At 54.7% G+C, this 16,954-nt stretch overlaps 1 protein-coding gene across 1 annotated transcript in view; it reads left to right on the top strand.

Moving 5' to 3' along the window:
* SLC9A1 (solute carrier family 9 member A1) overlaps positions 1-16,954 on the top strand; it is a 49,430-nt gene that overhangs the window by 11,697 nt on the left and 20,779 nt on the right. The gene's annotated exons all lie outside the window — the stretch shown is intronic.

The following is a 16,954-nucleotide window of genomic DNA, read 5'->3' on the forward strand; positions in this document are numbered from 1 at the left end:
TCCTGCTCTGACTCTGTTTCCGGGAGTGAAAGTAGACAATATTATTCTACCTGTAGAATATTAGAGGTAGAAAGAACCTTATCATAGCCTGTGGCTCCAGGGCCCAAAGGAGAGATGGAGATGTTTTGATCCAGTCCTCTCATCTCGCCATTAAGGCCGAGAGAGGATGTGCCCATATTCACAAGTGAATTAACGGCAGGGCAGGGAGGGCTTTCCCTGCTCTGTTAACTAACTCAGGGGTCTCTAGGCAGTAAGAGCTGGACCAAGAGGAGGGGCTGTGGTCTTTGGCCTTGATGTTGGTATCTAAGCATTGGTACCTCTCTAGTGGGCCCTAAAAGCCTAAGGAACGGCAGCTTCGTGCTGGACTGTGCATCAGAAGAGCTGTTCCTGGCCGAGAAGCCACTTGGCTTTGGTCATACAGGTCCTTGCAGGAGAACCAAGTGCAAGCCTTGGGACCCAGAAGCTTCTGCCCTCACCCATCAATTCTTCAGGCTTTTGTACTCCTTCACAAGCCAATATTGAGCCTGGGTGCTCTGCTTTTTATAGCATCTTTGCCCTCAAACCAGGGAATGAGATCTTATCTCCTGGGGCCAGGGCCCACAGGAATCTGGATGCCGTACCAGGTAGGCAGGATGCCAGTGTGGAGGCAGGGCCACCTCACCTCACTGAGCCCAGCCCAAGACTCAGATTACAGCTCAGTGGGGGAGGGGAGCTGGCACCCTACCACACCCTTCTGGGCCTGCCTGGCTGGTGGAACAAACAAAGATGCCCAAGAACTGCTTCTCTCAAGGAGCTCAAGGACTGGTCTGAGAAGTTCAGTATAGTTGCAGGGGAGTCAGGCAGTAGAAAGTGGGTGCGAGTCGAGGTGAAGATGGAAGTTTTTGAGGGTTTAGAGAAGGCAGAAAGACCTTCCTGCTTGGGAGGATCAGGGAGGCTTTATGGAAGTGACTGGTGAACTAGGTCTTAAAGAATAGGTAGGATTTAGATGAGATGCTCGAGTGAAACAGGGCTCACTGGGCACAGCCAGAAGCTTCTACTTGAGGCAGGACCTTTGGATTGCAGAGGAGTGTCCCAGAGCAGTTTCCTTTGGAAACATGGTGGTTAGGAACACAGGCTTTGCAACTTGACAGACCTGGGTTCAAATCTAAGCTCTACCACTGTAGCACCTTGACTATGGGCAAGTCATTTTACCCTGTTTGTGTCTCATTTTGATCATCCCCAGCATGGGGTAACACCTGGCAGGGATGTTGGGAGGACTCAGGGAGAGCACCCTTGTAAGATACATGGCACAGGCTTGACACATTCTGAACATATGATAAATGGTGGTACTTAGGAGTCCTTCTAGGATCAGGAGGAGAAATACCAGCTTGTTTTCTGTGAGTCTTGAATCTCCCAGCAACTGAAAAATCACTCAGCAAGATTTACTGATGCCCTGCTGGGCATCCAGTGCTGTGCTAAACACAGGGGGCAGGTGGCTCCAGGTAAATAAAATTTATTATTATTTTTAAAATAAATTTATTTTATTTATTTATTTTGGCTGTGTTGGGTCTTCGTTGCTGCGTGTGGGCTTTTCTCTAGTTGCGGCGAGCGGGGGCTACTCTTCGTGGTGGTTCGCGGGCTTCTCATTGCGGTGGCTTCTCTTGTTGCAGAGCACGGGCTCTAGGCGTGTGGGCTTCAGTAGTTGTGGCATGCGGGCTCAGTAGTTGTGGCTCATGGGCTCTAGAGCACAGGCTCAGTGGTTGTGGCGCACAGGCTTAGTTGCTCCGCGGCATGTGGGATCTTCCCGGACCAGGGCTCGAACCTGTGTCCCCTGCACTGGCAGGCGGGTTCTTAACCACTGCACCACCAGGGAAGCCCCCAGATGAGGATTTTTAAAATAGGCCCAGCTGTGATGAGGTGCCAGGTGATCTGTACCAGCGTTGAGGGCAGAAGATTCTGCCACTTCATAACCACCCCACCCTGTGAGCCTCAGTCTTCCCAGTCAAATGCGGTAATGTCTGTAAAGCCCCGAGCACATCATAAGCTCTCAGAAATGGGAGTCACCACTGTCCTGTAACATCAAAGGAAAAGGAGGGAATTCCCTGGCAGTCCAGTGGTTGGAACTCCACGCTCTCACTGCCAAGGGTGCGGGTTCAATCCCTCGTTGGGGAACTAAGATCCCACAAGCTGCGCAGCACAGCCAAAAATAAATAAATAAAAAGTAATAAAAAAAAAGGAAGATGAGATGAGAGTGAAGACTAGCAGTGGAGGATGGTTTTAGGTAAGGGGGCTGGAGGACATTGGGGTAGGGCTGAATGCCACCAGGAATGGGGTGGGCATAAAATGAGACTGTGAGTTGAAGTGTCTGAGTTTGGCCTTCAGTTGGAAGAGGGGGAGACACACCCTCAGTAAACACTGATTTGCGCGTGATAAATGCTGTGCTGAAGATGGAAAGATGAATAAATATAATCCCAGCCTCATGGGAGCGGCTGACATGGAAACTGGGACTTGCCGTGTGCTGGGAACTGCCACAGCAGGGGCCCACAGGACTGTGGGTGCACGGGAGGAGTTGGGTGGTGGGCGGCTCGGGAAGGCTTCCCAGAGCTTGAAGGTTAAGCAGGAGTTTGCTCATTTCACACGGAGGGAGGAGCTGGAGAAAGACGAGATGTGGATAATGCAGAGCATAGATAGTGCAGAGCCGTTGAGTTTTGCTTTTGAAGCCCATTGGGGCGTTCTGCATCCCCTCCACCTCACTCACCCCCAAACGCACTTAACCCACGTGCCTGGCTGGGCAGAGAAGCTGAGCTTCCCTGTGGGACAGTGAACACCAGGGATGGGTGTCCTCATATGCAGGCGATAAGGAGGAAGCTACCATTGAGTGCGACCTACTGAGTGCCTGGCCTTGTACTGAGGGCTCCACACAGCGCATCACTGTCTGAGTGTCACGACAACCCCGAAGGGTGCGAGTCCTGGTATTTGCCTTTATCCAGCTTACAGCTACCTCGGGAAAGTGGAAGAGGGAATAATTAAGTGCTTGATGATTGCTGTGCCACTGCCTCAAAGCCCAGGAGGACTTCAGAGAGGGGAGAAATGTGCCTGGAATGAGCAGGGAGCAGGGGCCTTTGCGCAGGTGCCTTCACTAGACCCTCATAAGGGGAGGGCAGGTGGCAGGTCAAGTGAGGGTTGCAGCACCTGCTGCAGGTGTGACTGGGCAGCTGAGAGGAGGCCCAGCCAGCTGGGGGGAAAGTCTGGGCTGGGGTTCACTGAGAAATAAGATTGGGTAGGTGGGCTGGGCTGGATTCCCAGGCGTCTAGAACTCCAGCCAGAGGGATATAGAGTCGGCCAGACCTCTCAGGCCGGTGGCCAGATGGCTCCACGGATCGAACGCTTTCCTCTTCCCTCCATTTCCACTTCTGCTCTCCCTATCTAAGCCACAAGCATCTCTAACCCGGATGACTCCAGTGGTCTCCTGGCCCCGCTCCCCTCTGCCTGTAATCAGCTCTCCACAGAGCAGCCAGTGGGGTCGTTTAGAAACGTGACTCACAATGTGGTGTTCCCCTGCTAAAACCTTTCAGTTGCTTCCTGATGAACCTGGGATAAAATCCAGGAGAGGTGTGGCCTATTCCTCTCTCTCCTTCACTCCCTGCTGCTCTCTTCCCACCACTCACACCAACCTTCCTGGGTTCCTCAAACACACCAAGCCCTGCCATACCCCTTCCCCTTCCGTAGGGCCGTGGCGCTTGCTTTCCCCAACCTGGAAGACTGCCTGGAGATGGCCACAGGCCGGCTGCCTTATTCATGCTCTGGGTCAGATGCTGTCTCTTCAGAGAGGCCTCCCTGGCCACCTAGTCTAATATGTAGCCCACGCCTCACCACCCTCCGCCCCAGCCCACGTCAGACAGTCTTCTGGGTGCTGAGGACACAGCCGGGAGCAAGATGAGGAGGCTCCCGATGTCAGGGGGCTCACAGGCCAGTGCGGGGCGTTGCACAGTGGACACAACGTCAGGCAGTGATAAGTGTCCGGAAGAAAATAAATATGAGAAAGATGTGCTACTTTGGATGGTCAGCGAAGACCTGTCTAAGGAGCTGGCTTTTGAGCTGAGCCAATGACAAGAAGGCGCCCACCTTGCAAAGATCAGGGCCCCTGAGGAGAGCGTCTTTGAGGAAGCTGGGGTGGAATAAGAGGGAGGCGCAGTGTGAGGACGGAGAGGAAGGCGGGGGCCAGACCCTGCTTGGCCCGTGGGCCTTGGGTTAGGCATCGGATTGGATTCTGGGTGCATGCAGTGCCACTGAGCTGGGGAGGGATGTGCAGAGCAGCCTAGGGGTCAAGAGACGGCTCCCAGGGTCGGCTCTGGCTTTGGGCCACAGCGAGCCAAGCAAAGCAGGACCCTGGCCCAGGGCTACTCAGCCAGGTCTGTGAGAGCAACAAGAGCGAAGCTTCCCAACAGGCATCTCTGGCCAGGCCAGGAGCGGGATGGAGAGCCGTGCCCAGGGAGGAGTGGATAGGGAGCGGAGCAGAGCAGGAGGGGGCTGTGCGAGCACATGGCGAGGGGAGGGGCTGAGTGAGGTGCCAGGCTCTGCTGGACTCCTGCCCCTCCCCTGCCCAGCCCCAGCACCTCTAGGCAGGATGTCACCAGACCTGTCATGTGGGAGGCGTGGCACCACCGAGCGCCAGGGCCCTGACATGCCTCTTACCGCCTGAACCTTACGGTCCCATGTGGCCTAGGGAGTTATCAGGCCCAGAAAGGGCAGGCCTGGAATCAGATAATTGGACTTGATTGTTGGGAGGGATGCTAGAGACGGAGTTAGGAGTCCAGGAGGTGTAATTGAAAAAGATAAGGGCGTTGGAGGTTAAAAGGCCTGGACTCGAATCCAGGCTCCTGTCCTTGCAGCTGTGTGGTGACTGAGGGCAGTGATGTGGAGGTTCGGTGACAGTGCCGTGCAGAGCACCGAGCGGCGGCGAGGCCTCCTCATCTAGCAGAGGAGGAAGCAGAAGGCCAGAGAGGAAATGACTTGCCCACAGGCCACAGGGGGCGGTGGCAGAGCTGGGCTAGTGCAGGTCTTCAGCTCCTGGTCCGGAGCTCTTCTGTGATGGAGTGAGTGGCCCTTCCCTCCTTCCTTCCTTCACTGTTCCTCTGGAACAGTCCTCTGGCCCTTCTGCAGGTGTGAGGTGACTGGCCCTGGGCATCCCACCTTCTCCTCAGCTTGCGTCTGAGCACCTACTACGCAATGGCAGGGCTGTGTGGGAGATAGACGTGTAAACAGCTTAAATACAAGGCAGGCTGAAGTGACACAGGGAGGCGGCACAGTGCAGCGTGGGCCCTGGTGGCAGACGGTCTCAGTTCTGGCGCCGTCACTTAGAACGTAGTGGTGATGAGGCCCGCGCCGAAGTTGGGCCAGATCAGAAGGGCTTCTGATTCACTGCAGAGCAGCGAGGACTGTAGTGTAGTGGCGGGAACTGCGGAGGTTTAGGAGGGAGGTGTGACCATGACTGACTGGCTTGTGTTTAGGACAGAGGCTCTCCTGGCAGGTGGAGAATGAACTGGATGAACTTTTCCCCAGTGTTCTTGGCTCTGGGAATTTTCCACCTCCTCCCTCCCTGGATAATTATGCTTCCTAAGAAACTGATCAGATGGGAAGCTGCAGGAAGTGATTTGGGACAAGGATTGTGTAGGAGTTGGGGAGAGAGTGGAGAGGATGTAGCGGGAGAGGGAGATCCATGCCAAGCAGCAGGAGGTGGCTCCCTTTCGAGGGGGAGGGGGAACCTGGGCAGGCTGGAAGTTTAAAGCAGAATGTGGTGGCTCTGGGGAAGCCAAGTTCCTCAGAGCTCCTCTGTTCCTGGTCCCTGGTGGGGAAGAAGGGTGAGATCGACTGGCAGGGTCTGGCTTTTCTGGGTCAACAGGAGCTGGGGTCCTAATGGGAGAATGTGAGGCAGTGAAGCCTCGCGGCTGGAGTGCCGGGCTGGGTATCAGAGCCAAGCCCAGGCCCGGCACTGCTGCTTAGCTATCCTTACACATCTGAAATTCCATCACTGTGGGCCAGGGCCTGTTATGGTAAGTGGGTGTGTACCAGGCACCCCCTTCTGGCACAGAGCACTCCTCGCATCCCAGCTCCCAGCGGGCCCAAGACTTTAGCTGTGGGTGTGGCCTCTGCTCCTTTTTGGCCTCACCGGTTAAAGCGCAGCCCTCAGTGTGCCGAGCCTTCCGGGGAGCCAGGCTCCATGCACCTGGTGTGAGCAGGTGACTGAACCACAGGGATAACAGTGAAGAGCCAGATGGCTGTAGACGGTCTTGAACCCAGGGGCAAGGCTGCCTTTGCAGTGACACAGGGACCCATTGGGAGAGTCAGGGCATCCTTCGGGGCAGTCAGGGGTCAGTATAGCCTGGCAGCTTAAGGTCTTCAGGATCTAACGAACCTGGCTTTGAATCCCAGCTCTACTACCGGCCAGCTGTATAACCTTGGGCTGAGTACCTGACCCATCAGCATCATTTTTATCTGGAAATAATTCTCGCCTGCATGTTGTTGTTGTTTAAAATTTTATTTTATTTTATTTATTTATTTATTGGCTGCGTTAGGTCTTCGTTGCTGTGTGCAGGGTTTCTCTAGTTGTGGCTCGCGGGGGCTACTCTTCGTTGCAGCGCACGGGCTTCTTATTGCAGTGGCTTCTCTTGTTGCGGAGCACGGGCTCTAGGCTCATGGGCTTCAGTAGTTGTGACTCACTGGCTCTAGAGCGCTGGCTCAGTAGTTGTGGCGCACAGGCTTAGTTGCTGTGCGGCATGTGGGATCTTCCCAGACCAGGGATCGAACCTACGTCCCCTGCATTGGCAGGCGGATTCTTAACCGCTGTGCCACCAGGGAAGTACCTCGCCTGCATGTTTTTTTTAAACCTTTTTCCCTCTGTTCATTTAATCGAGGAATAACATACATACGCTCAGTAGAGTACACTGATCTTAAAGTGCACATATAGCTCGCTGATTATTTACAAATGTTCACATCCAGATCGAGATAAAGGACACCTATGTACCCCACCAAAGTCCCCTCTGCCCTTCCCAATCTGTACCCCAACTCTCCCCTGTGGGAACCACCATTTTGTCTTCCGTCATTGTCACTTGGCTGTACCTGTTCTTCAACTCCATATACACCCACAGTCAGACACAGGTACTCTCGTTTCTGGCTTCTTTTGCTCAGCATTTCTGGGAGGTTTCCCTTTATCTTTGCATGTCCCAGAGGTTTGTTCTTTCCATAGCTTTGTGGCATCGCCTCGTGTGAGTAAGCCGCAGTTGGTTCATTCTCCTGTTGGTGGGCATTTGGGTTGGTTCCCTTTTTTGACAATTATGAATAAAGCTGCTGTGAATATTCTTATCCTCCATAGGGTTTTTGAAAATTCAGTGAGATAATCAATTACAGTAACATGTTTAATGCTGAGTTTTGACTTAGAGCTGCTGCCCAGAAAATTCCCCCCAGATTTTTGTTGTTGTCGTTTGTAAAAAGGAAAAAAAAAAAAAAAAAAAAAACAACCAACAAACACTACATAAGTATTTAAAGAAAAAAATGCAAATCATACCTTTCACCCCAGATGCTCCTCAGAGCTGATCAGTCTTCACAGTTCAGTGTGTCTGCCTGGACTTTTCCCTACAGTTGTATGAAGTTCTTTTTAATGAAAACAGCTTCACAATAATAATCATGCTGTCCGTCATCTTTTGCAACTTACTTTTGTCATTAAATCTGATCTTTTGAAAGAGTCCCCTTCTCTGTGTCAGTGGAGCAGCTTTGAGAGAGACAGGCTAAGTGAGCTCTTGAACCGGTCTCTCGGGCCTTTCACCCTGGCCTGGCTGGACTGCCTTCAGCTTTCCTCAATGTGGAGCCCAGGGTGCAAGTTCTGGCTCTGTTGCGCCCTATCTGGATGTGTTCTTGGGCTTAAATGCCCTGAGCTTTGGTTTTTTCATCTTTAACCTGGGAGAACCCATACTTGCCTCTGAAGCGTGCCATGAGGTTTAAATGAGATGAAGTATGCGAAAGTACAAAGCAAAATGGAAAGTGATGCGTGTGAGCTGGTTATTATGTAAACTCAGGGGCTGTCAGAGCTAGAGGAGGCCTCTGAGAATCTAACTCAGCCCACCATCTTAAACGTGAGGAAATAGTGGCTTCGGGAAGGTCACAGAGCCAGCAAGTGATGGAGCCAGACCTGAACCAAGGGAGGCGTAGGAGCTACAGCTTCACAGAGCGCCCCACTTCACCCCCGCCTGCCGCCACCGCCCCCCACCCCACCGTTCCCACTCTCTCTGGACCAGAGCTTGGCTCTAACCGGTCCACCTCCTATCTGTGGGGACTCCCTGCTAGGCAGGAAGGGTGCTCTCCCCCTGGTTACTGACTGAGGCCACTGGGGACTAGATCTTCCAGGCACTGATCTGTCCCCACCCTCCCCTGGTCCAAGAAAGCAGAGAAGCAGGGAGGTGGGGCAGAGGAGCAGGGACTTGGATGGATAGGAGATGCAGCCCTGGTCTAGGACCCCCAAACCTGGGGCTGTGTGAGTCCCCCAGCCCCATGGAGCTCACTTCCTCCTCCTAAGAAACCAAGTTAGCACCACTGCCCCTGTCCTCATGTAGACAAAGGCCTGGATCTGAGTAGTCGCTCAGACAGCTTCCAGCTCAGTGTTCAGGTCTCCTGAGGCTTCACCCTCACAGCTTCTACGAGAGGGTAGAGCGGGGAGGGGGGTCGTCCAGGCCTGTGAGATTACAGCCTAGGCTGAGGTCAAGAATCCGGAAACAAAACCCTGACCAGCATGGGCTGGGCCTTTGCCTCACTACCTACCCCTTCCCGGGAAGAATTTGGCATGATAAGATTTGCACGGTACCAGCCCAGGAGGGCCCCACTTTCCTCAGTGTTTAGCCACTGCATGTGGTGCTAGGCACACAGCGGCGGAAATGGCTCCTGTGCTCTGGCTCCCATCCGTCTAGGAGCCGCAGCTCATTATGAAAGCACCAGGGCAGTGATATCAGGGAGCTCGCAAGGCCCTGCCTGGGAGTGCCTTGTTGGTCCAGGGTGGGGCTTGGGGAGGGGCTCTGCGCCCTGGTATCTGCTTTCAGGGTGAGGTTGTGGAGCGACATGTGTTCTAGAGGCGGTGAGTGGTGACGTCACAGGAGTCCTGCTCAAAGAATAGGGGGCATCACCACCTGGTGCTTGAGCCTTACCTCACGGGCCCTTTGCCTTCAGCAACACAGTGGGGCTCACCTGACCCTGTGAGGTGGGTGGAAGTGTCCCCATTTATAAATGAGGACCCTGTGGTCTGGAGAGGTTAACTAGCTTACCCAGGGTCACACGCACCAGAAAGTGGAAGAACTGAGTGACCTTGAATCCTGGGAAGCCAGAGTGAAAGACCCATTGGAGGTTCCCTGGTCCCCTCCGCTCACAGGGGAGCAAACCCGAGACCCATAGTTAGGACAGTGTGGGGACTGGCATTCAGGGACAGTGTTCTTTCCTTTTCACTGATAACAACAATAGTTATTCCATACTGAGGCCCCCAGCCTGGTCCTTTGAACATTCTGAGACAGTTCTAGTTAGGTCCATCCTTCAGAGAATTGAGAAAATGGTATCCAGATCATTCTCTCTGTGGCTCAGATGAGGAACCTGGCTGAGAAACGCCCTGGAGGATGAGTACCTGTCAGCTCTGGAGTCAGCTTCCCGGGCTGGAGTCCTGTTTGGCCCTGCCACTTACAGGCTAGGAGGCCTTGGGCAAATAACCCAGCCTCTCTGAGCCTCAGGTTCCTCATCTGTGATGTGGGTATAATAGGGCCTCCCGCACTGGGTAGTTGTGAGGACTAAGGAGCCCTCAGTGAGGCTGTCATCATTAACATCCCCATCTCAAGCGGAAGCTGGCCACTGGGCTAGCTGATAAGAATTGGGGCTCCAGCCGGAGTTCCAGGCCCTCCGTGCCCTGCCCTGCAGGGGTTACTTTCCCGGCTTCTGCTGCCACAGGTATCCCCACTTCTGTACCATGTGAAGGATCATACGATGGGCCCTGCCCAGGGGGAAGCAGGTGTTCATGGAGACTTTCTTTACTCCTCCCTGGGCACGGGGCACTGCCTTCTATGGGGCGGGCTGGTGGCAGGCAAGTAGGCAGGTGGGCAGCCTCTCAGCCTGCCTGGGACCTTGCCCCTCCATGCCTGGCTCTTCACTGATGGGCTCCCAGCCTCCAGCCAGGCTCTCCCCGCACAACCTGAGCCGGACTCAGGAGCAGCCTGGCTTGAGGGCAGAGCTTGTCTTCGGGGATCAGGTGGTCCTGGGATCAAATACAGCGAGCAAGTTGTGTTGCTTGCTGTGTGCAAGTTCTGTAGGCTCTGAGCCTCAGTTTCTCCTCCGAAAATGGAAACACTGCCTATCTCCTGGCGTTACTAAGGCGAAATGAGAAAGCACAGGCTTGGGGTGACTCTCCCTTCCTGTGCTGGTGGGCAGCTGGAGGGCTACGCTGTGCCCCTTTAGGCAGTGCGCACAGGCCCGACCCAGGCCTGGGAGGTACCTCTGCAAGAGTTCCATTCCTCTTCACTAGGGTACCAGATGGCTCCTGGTTCTGCAAGCAAAGCACACGCAGAACCAGGGCACGTGGATACTGCTAGGGGTTACCTAGAGGGAATCAGAGGTTTAGAGTGGGTGGGTGGCTTACCTCCAAGGTCACGCAGCAAGGGAGTGACAGAGCTGGAAGTAAACTGAGGCTTCTGCTCCCAGCCAGCAGGACAGAAAGCCAGGGCTCAGAGATGGAGGCAGCCTAGCTGAGCCGTGGCTCTGGAGTCAAAAAGACCCGCTGCAGGGCCTGGGCTACGTCCCTTCACCTCTCTCTGCCTCCGTTTTCTTAGCTGCAGAATGAGGATGACAATACCTGTATCAGAGAACTTTCAGGAGAACCATGTAGTTAATGTGTACCAAGCATCACAGTGAAGTGCTAGAAAAAAGGTGGTTCTTTGAAAAAGGTGGGAGTAGCATGAGGGGTGGTGTTGTGTCCCGAGTGAGGACTGGCTTTGGAATATTGAGTCCTGGGTGTGAATCCTGGCTCTGCCACCACTTTGCAGTGTGACCTTGGCCAAGTCCCTGCCTGTCTCTGGGCTTCATTCTTTGCATCTGTGAAGTGGAGGGGTCAGATTGAAATGGTCTGGGGACGCCCTGCCTCTTCTAACGTCCTGTGGCTTTTTGCTGCCCATCTTCTTCGCCAGGAGAGGTCCAACTTCCCTTTGATGTTTCTGGAGCCCCAGGCCTTCCTGGCACCAGGACCAAGGCCTGCAGCCGGCTGTGTCCTCATCTCTGCAGTGTCCTCTAAAGGGCAGCCTCCTCTGAGCATGCTCAGCTCTCCCATCTCCTCCGCATATCTCCTGGCTCCCAGAGGCCTGAGGTGGCAAACCGTCCCCAGTGGACAGGGAGAGGAGGCGGGGAGAGGCCCGCCAATGCTCCCTCTGTGTCCGCCCCCCCGCCCCCAACGCTTCGCAACGCTCGGCCAACTGGGCTGTTTTCAGGAGAAGTGTGTGGAGACTTTCAGGGCAGACCCGAGATGGATGCCTCGGGCACCTGCTTAGGGGGAAGCTCCAGCAGCTTAACCGCAGGGACTCTGCTGCCGAGGCTTCAGGGAACCTGCATCTGCAGGGCCCCAGCCACATCCACAGCTCTCAAGATCTGTACTCAGGTACCCTGGGAGAAAGCTTTACAGGTCTTATAGCGGACGAGAAGCAGGTTCAGTGGGGCTTCTGCCTCTCTTCAGCGTCCCCTCTGTCTTTTCTCAGCACCTCTAGAAACTCCTGCCAGCCAGACTCAGCCTGGAACCAGTGATGGCAGGGACAGGGCGCCAAGCTCTGCCTCAGAAGGTGCCCTGGTCTCCTGACAGCTGCGTCCCTGGCAGCCGTGCTCTGGTACCAGCGGGCCCTCTCTGGCCTGGGACTGGGGAGACAGCGATGGGACCACGCCCTTTGCTGAGCACTTTCTTTGGCAGCCCTTTGCTCCAGATACATCACCTCCTCGGACCCTCGGGACAGCCCTTTGACATAGAAATGATTATGAGCCCCACTTTTCCGATGAAGAAATGGAGACTCAGTGGTTGAGTGCCTGCTAGTAGGTGGCAGAGCCAGGAAACCAGGCTGCTGGGTTCTCAAGACCAGCCTCCCTGCCTCCTCTGGTAACCGAGTTTGAGTTGAAACTTGGGACAGAATTCTGAGGCGACACCCCGGTGTGTTTTTTCAGTGTCTCCCTTCCCAGCCATCTCGCTCCCAGCCTGCACCTGGACTGCCTCCCCTGGCCCAGCCCTCCTACAAGCCCGGGACCAGCCCCTCTGCCTCAGTCCTCCAGAGAGCTGGCTGCCGGGCCCCCAAGGGAAGCTGCCTCTAGTGCAGACTGCCGCCTGACCGGGGTTCCTCCTCTCACTAGGGCCTGGCTGCCTGGCTGGGCCAAGGCTTCAGAGTGAGTCTCTACGCCCGCGGAGGGCCCAGCACCTCTGGTGTCACCATATTCCTGCTGTGCTCTTGTGGAAGCCAAGCCAGGTGGCAGCCACGCTGGGCCACACAATAGGCTGAGCCCTGGAGGGCAGACATGCCCTGCTCCCCAGGAGCAGAGAGGCCCCTTGCCATCCCACCCCTCCCTCCAAGATGTGTCCTTCTCCCTCTGCATCTTCCTTGAAAGCGGAGTCGTCACGGTGATTGCCGCAGCTCTCTGGGTGTTTGTTTTATTTTCCTCTCAGTCTTTTTACTTCCATTCCCTCCTCTTTCTCACAGCCACCCTGTGCCACGGTATTGCTTTATCCCCATGCTAGAGGGGAAGGAAGTGGGGTTCAGGGCAGTACCGTGATTTGCCATAGATCACCGAGAAGTTCAAGTTTAGAACAGAAGCCAGCTCCCTTGTTGGCAGACCAGGACTCTGTACACTGCCCCATGCTGCTTGTGCAGTCTTGCTCTGCATGAAGACTGTTCTGAGCCCAGACATCATGCTTGTTGGCATGGACAGAGACGGTATTACAGAGCCCCAGCTTTGTCCACGAGCGGGGCTCATCGGTCAGATGTCAGAGCTGGAAAGGCTCTCAGCATGCCTCTGAGGATGGGGAAGCTGAGGCCAGAGAAAGGCAAGGGCTTGTTCAAAGCACCTAGTGAGGTGGTGGCAGGATCTAGACTGGAATCCGGATCTCCTGAGCCCCACCCTGGGCTTGGCTCAGGCCCTTTTCCTCTCCCAGTGTTGCTTCCTGGTCTCTGCAGGCATTTGGAGGTGAGATGGAGGCTGGGCTGGTCCACCTGCTGGAATCTGCAGGAAGCAGTGCCGGCTGCCCCTGGATCCTAGACTTGATGGCTAGGCAGTTGGAGAGCTCTGCTCCACCCCAGGGTGCTGAGCCTGGGGGCAGCACCGTCTCCCTGACTCCCTCCCCAGGGTGCTTGCAGGCAGGACTTTTTCGCCTCCTCTGTCAGAGCCCTCCAGCAGTTCTGCCTGGTTCATTCACCAGGTTGACCCAGAATTCTCTCTCCAGGCTGCTTAAGGCCTTTTCACAGTCTGGCCCTGGGTGAGCCCTGCACTGGGTCAGTGGTCTCAGCTTTGTGACCTGGCTCTGCTGTTACCCGTGATCCTGGCTGCATGTCTGGATCTCTCTGAACTTCTGTTTCCTCATCTGTTGTCTACTGCCCTGGGTTTTAGTGAGGACCAGAGAAAAGGCTGCTTTATGACCATCCGAGTGATGGTTTCCTCCTCAGCCTTCACTGTCATTTACGCCCAGTAGAAGTCCTCTGCCTACACCACACTCGTTCCGCCTGTCCTGCCTTTTCGGACGCTGGGGCTTTGCTTGGAAGGCCTTCCCCGTGTCTCCCTAACCCCAGCCCTTCCTTCAGACTCAGGCCAGTTCAGCTAGTGTTTAGTGCACACAAGCTTAGTGCCAAACACTGGAGATTAGGTTAAATTAGGACAGGAATTCTGCCCTCAAATAGTCACGCAGACTCAACAAACAAGTTTTACCCTTGCCCTGTGCCAGGCTCTGTGCTAAGTGCTGGAGAGTCAGCGGTGAGTAAGACAGGGTCCCTGCCGTTGAGCAATCTGGACGGGAGACGGCCAACCAGCCACACGGTGTGAGCAGACTCTTTGGGTCTGCTCGGTGCTCCCATGTCTGGGTCTCATGTGGTCCTCACAACAACCTTGTTAGGTCACTGAGGCAGGAGACGATCATCGACTAAGCAAATACTGATTGCAAGCCTACCGTGTGCCAGGCACAGCTCTAGGTGCTAGGGACACGACAGCGACTGGACAGTCTGCCTTGATGGAGTTTGCATTCTGGGTCAGGGGAACCGTCAGTGAGCACAAACAGGAAGTGATAAGTGCTCTTAAGAATGATAAAGCAGGGTGGGCGGATAGGAGGGTACGGGAAGGCCTCCCTGAGGAGGGACCCGTAAGAAGGGAGGGAATCTGCCGTCCACGTCCACGTATTCAGTGTAGAACGTTTCAGGCAGAGGAGCCAACAAATGCAAAGGCCCTGGGGTGGAATCATATTTGCATCCAGGGAAAAGCAAGGAGGCCAGTAGCTCCAGAAGGGAGTGAGTGGAGCCAGATCCGGTGTTTGCCACTGGACTGGGTTATGGGTTGTGAGAGAAAGAAAGGAGTCAGGATGATTCCAGGGTTTGGGGCCTGAGCAACTGAGTGATGCTGGGGAGACGGGGACCGGGGGAGGAGGAGCAGGTTTGGGGGTGGGGAAGTGAGAGTTCAGCTCCTGTGCCCTTGCTACTCTGCAGGTCCACCCTGTGCACACCCAGACACACCAGCCTCAGGGTCACCCCACGCCCATCCCACCGGAAGCCTCCCCATCTTCTCAGGCTCACTCCAAGCTCTGTCCTCTGAGAGTCATTTTCTTTCATCAGTGTCTTTCTGGCCTTTCTGAGTGGTCACCAAAACCTAGCTGAGGGTTGCCAGGCACCCCTTCTTCGTCACCACCCCCAGATGCTGTGAAGCGCATAGTAGACTCTGCAGCCAATTGAGCTGGGAGGGGTAGAAGGGGCCCCGGATGCCTCCCCAGGGCGCTGTTCCCTCCTCCCCGCCCAGCCAGCACCACCTAAGTCCTGTTCTGTCTTTGCAGCTCCCCCTCCCTCCTCTGCGGCAGCTGAAAATGGGGCGCCAGGACTTGCTTTCTGCACAGCTGTTGTCCTGGAAATGGTAGAATTTCTCTTTGTGTTGCTTTCCTACGGCCACCTGTCTGTACTCCACCTCTCTATATCTGAGTACGATGATATCGTGAGCAAGTTCAAGTTATATCTAATGAATTTAGTTCATTGTTGTGCTTCTAAGCTAAGTGACTTTCAGCTGGGACATTAAGAACAGCAGGTATTTGGTATACTCAATTTCAGTTTTCTCTTAAATTTGGATTTTGCAAACACTACACACTACCCCCACCAAAAGGAAAAGAAAAACCCAGCTTTCCCAGGGCTCTAAGGTTTCTGGAAATAGAACCTCTATTATTGAACCTCTTGTTTCTTCCCCACCCCAGGTGTGGGGCAGACTGGTGCTTGGAGCTCCTGCTGCTGTCTGTAAGTCCTGAGAGCAGTCTGGCAGGAGCCACGACAGGGCTGGGGATGGGGATGGGCAGGGAGGGCAGAGCCCGAGCTAGGGAGTGGCACACCTGGGGCACCAGGAAAGGAAGGGGATGGTGGCTTGAAACCAGACTGATGCCAGGTTCTTTCCCAGCTCAAGCGCTCTGTGCTTTCCTCTCCTCCACACTCTGTGGTTGAAATCTGGGGAGCGCAGAAAGGCCTCCTTTGAAAGGGATGTAATTTAGATTTTTCTGATACCAGTGGTACCACAGGGTCAGGAGAAAGCAGAAGCCGGGGCCCTCTGGTCTCACTGCCAGCCGCAGAGGTGAGGCCTCCCTGGAACTCTTAGTGGAGGATCTCAGAGTATAAGGAAGCAGGCTTCAGCCTAATGCCATCGTGGAGGGACCATCCAATACATGACGGCGCAGGCAAGGCCGTACACACAGTGAGGTTGCTTCACAGGGGGCGGGGGTGGGGGGCTGGGGGTGTGGGGTCAGCCTGGGTCTGAAACACTGCTCAGTAACCCTGGCTCTCTGACCTTGGGGCACGTAAGTGGTCATCCCTCTGACCTCTTTACCCACCTTAAAATGGGGACAATAATAGTACCTACTGCAGTAGGGTTGTTGAGAGAACTGCACAAGATGCTGCAGTGAAGTGTTTAGCCCAGTCTCTGCCCCACAGAAGCAGTCACAGCACAGTGTGTAGCATACACCATTTACACAAAAATCTTAAACTTATAGATACAGAAAAGCTTCGAAGTTTATATATCAGTCTGTTTCGGGGGTTGGGGGGTCGTAGAACGGGTGTAGGAAATGGAGAATCACCGGCGGATTATTCTCCTTTGACTTATGAACTCATATACTTTCGGAAAAAAGTTTTAAATGACCATGATTTCATTTAAATCACCAAAGTAATATATTTCCATTTTGAAAAAAATCAGAAGAAACCAGTGTGTATCCCATGGTCCCCCGCCAGGGACCCAAACCAGCAAAGAGAGTCTTTGGAGCCTGAGGTCCTACCCACCCCCCTGAGCTGCTGCCCTTTCTGGCTGCGCGGAGACCTCTGCTGCCTGCCGTTGCCTGCTGGAGCTCTGTATCTTGTGAACACGCACAGGCTGTTTTACTGCCTGTCCCTGTCCCTGTCCCTACCTCCCCGCCCCTCCGTGAGTCATCCTCCACCTCACCGCATGGGGACTCCATCCAGCATCTATCCTGGGGGGGGTGGGGAGAACCTGCGGGAGTGAAATTCATTCAGCAAATGTTTATGGAGAGCGTGGGTGATTGGGGAGGCTGGACTAGGTACCTAGAGTTGCTGTTCCAGCTCAGGGTGAGTTGAGGGGGAGTAGGGGGTACTGAAATGGGTCTTGAGACCCAGGGAGAAGTCTGGTGGGAGTGAAAGGCAGGGCAGGAATAGAACCTGGCTCAAGGGCCAGACCTGAAGGTCAGGGGCCC

Source organism: Lagenorhynchus albirostris, chromosome 2, assembly GCF_949774975.1.
Source record: "Lagenorhynchus albirostris chromosome 2, mLagAlb1.1, whole genome shotgun sequence".
NCBI classification, from domain to species: Eukaryota; Metazoa; Chordata; class Mammalia; order Artiodactyla; family Delphinidae; genus Lagenorhynchus; species Lagenorhynchus albirostris.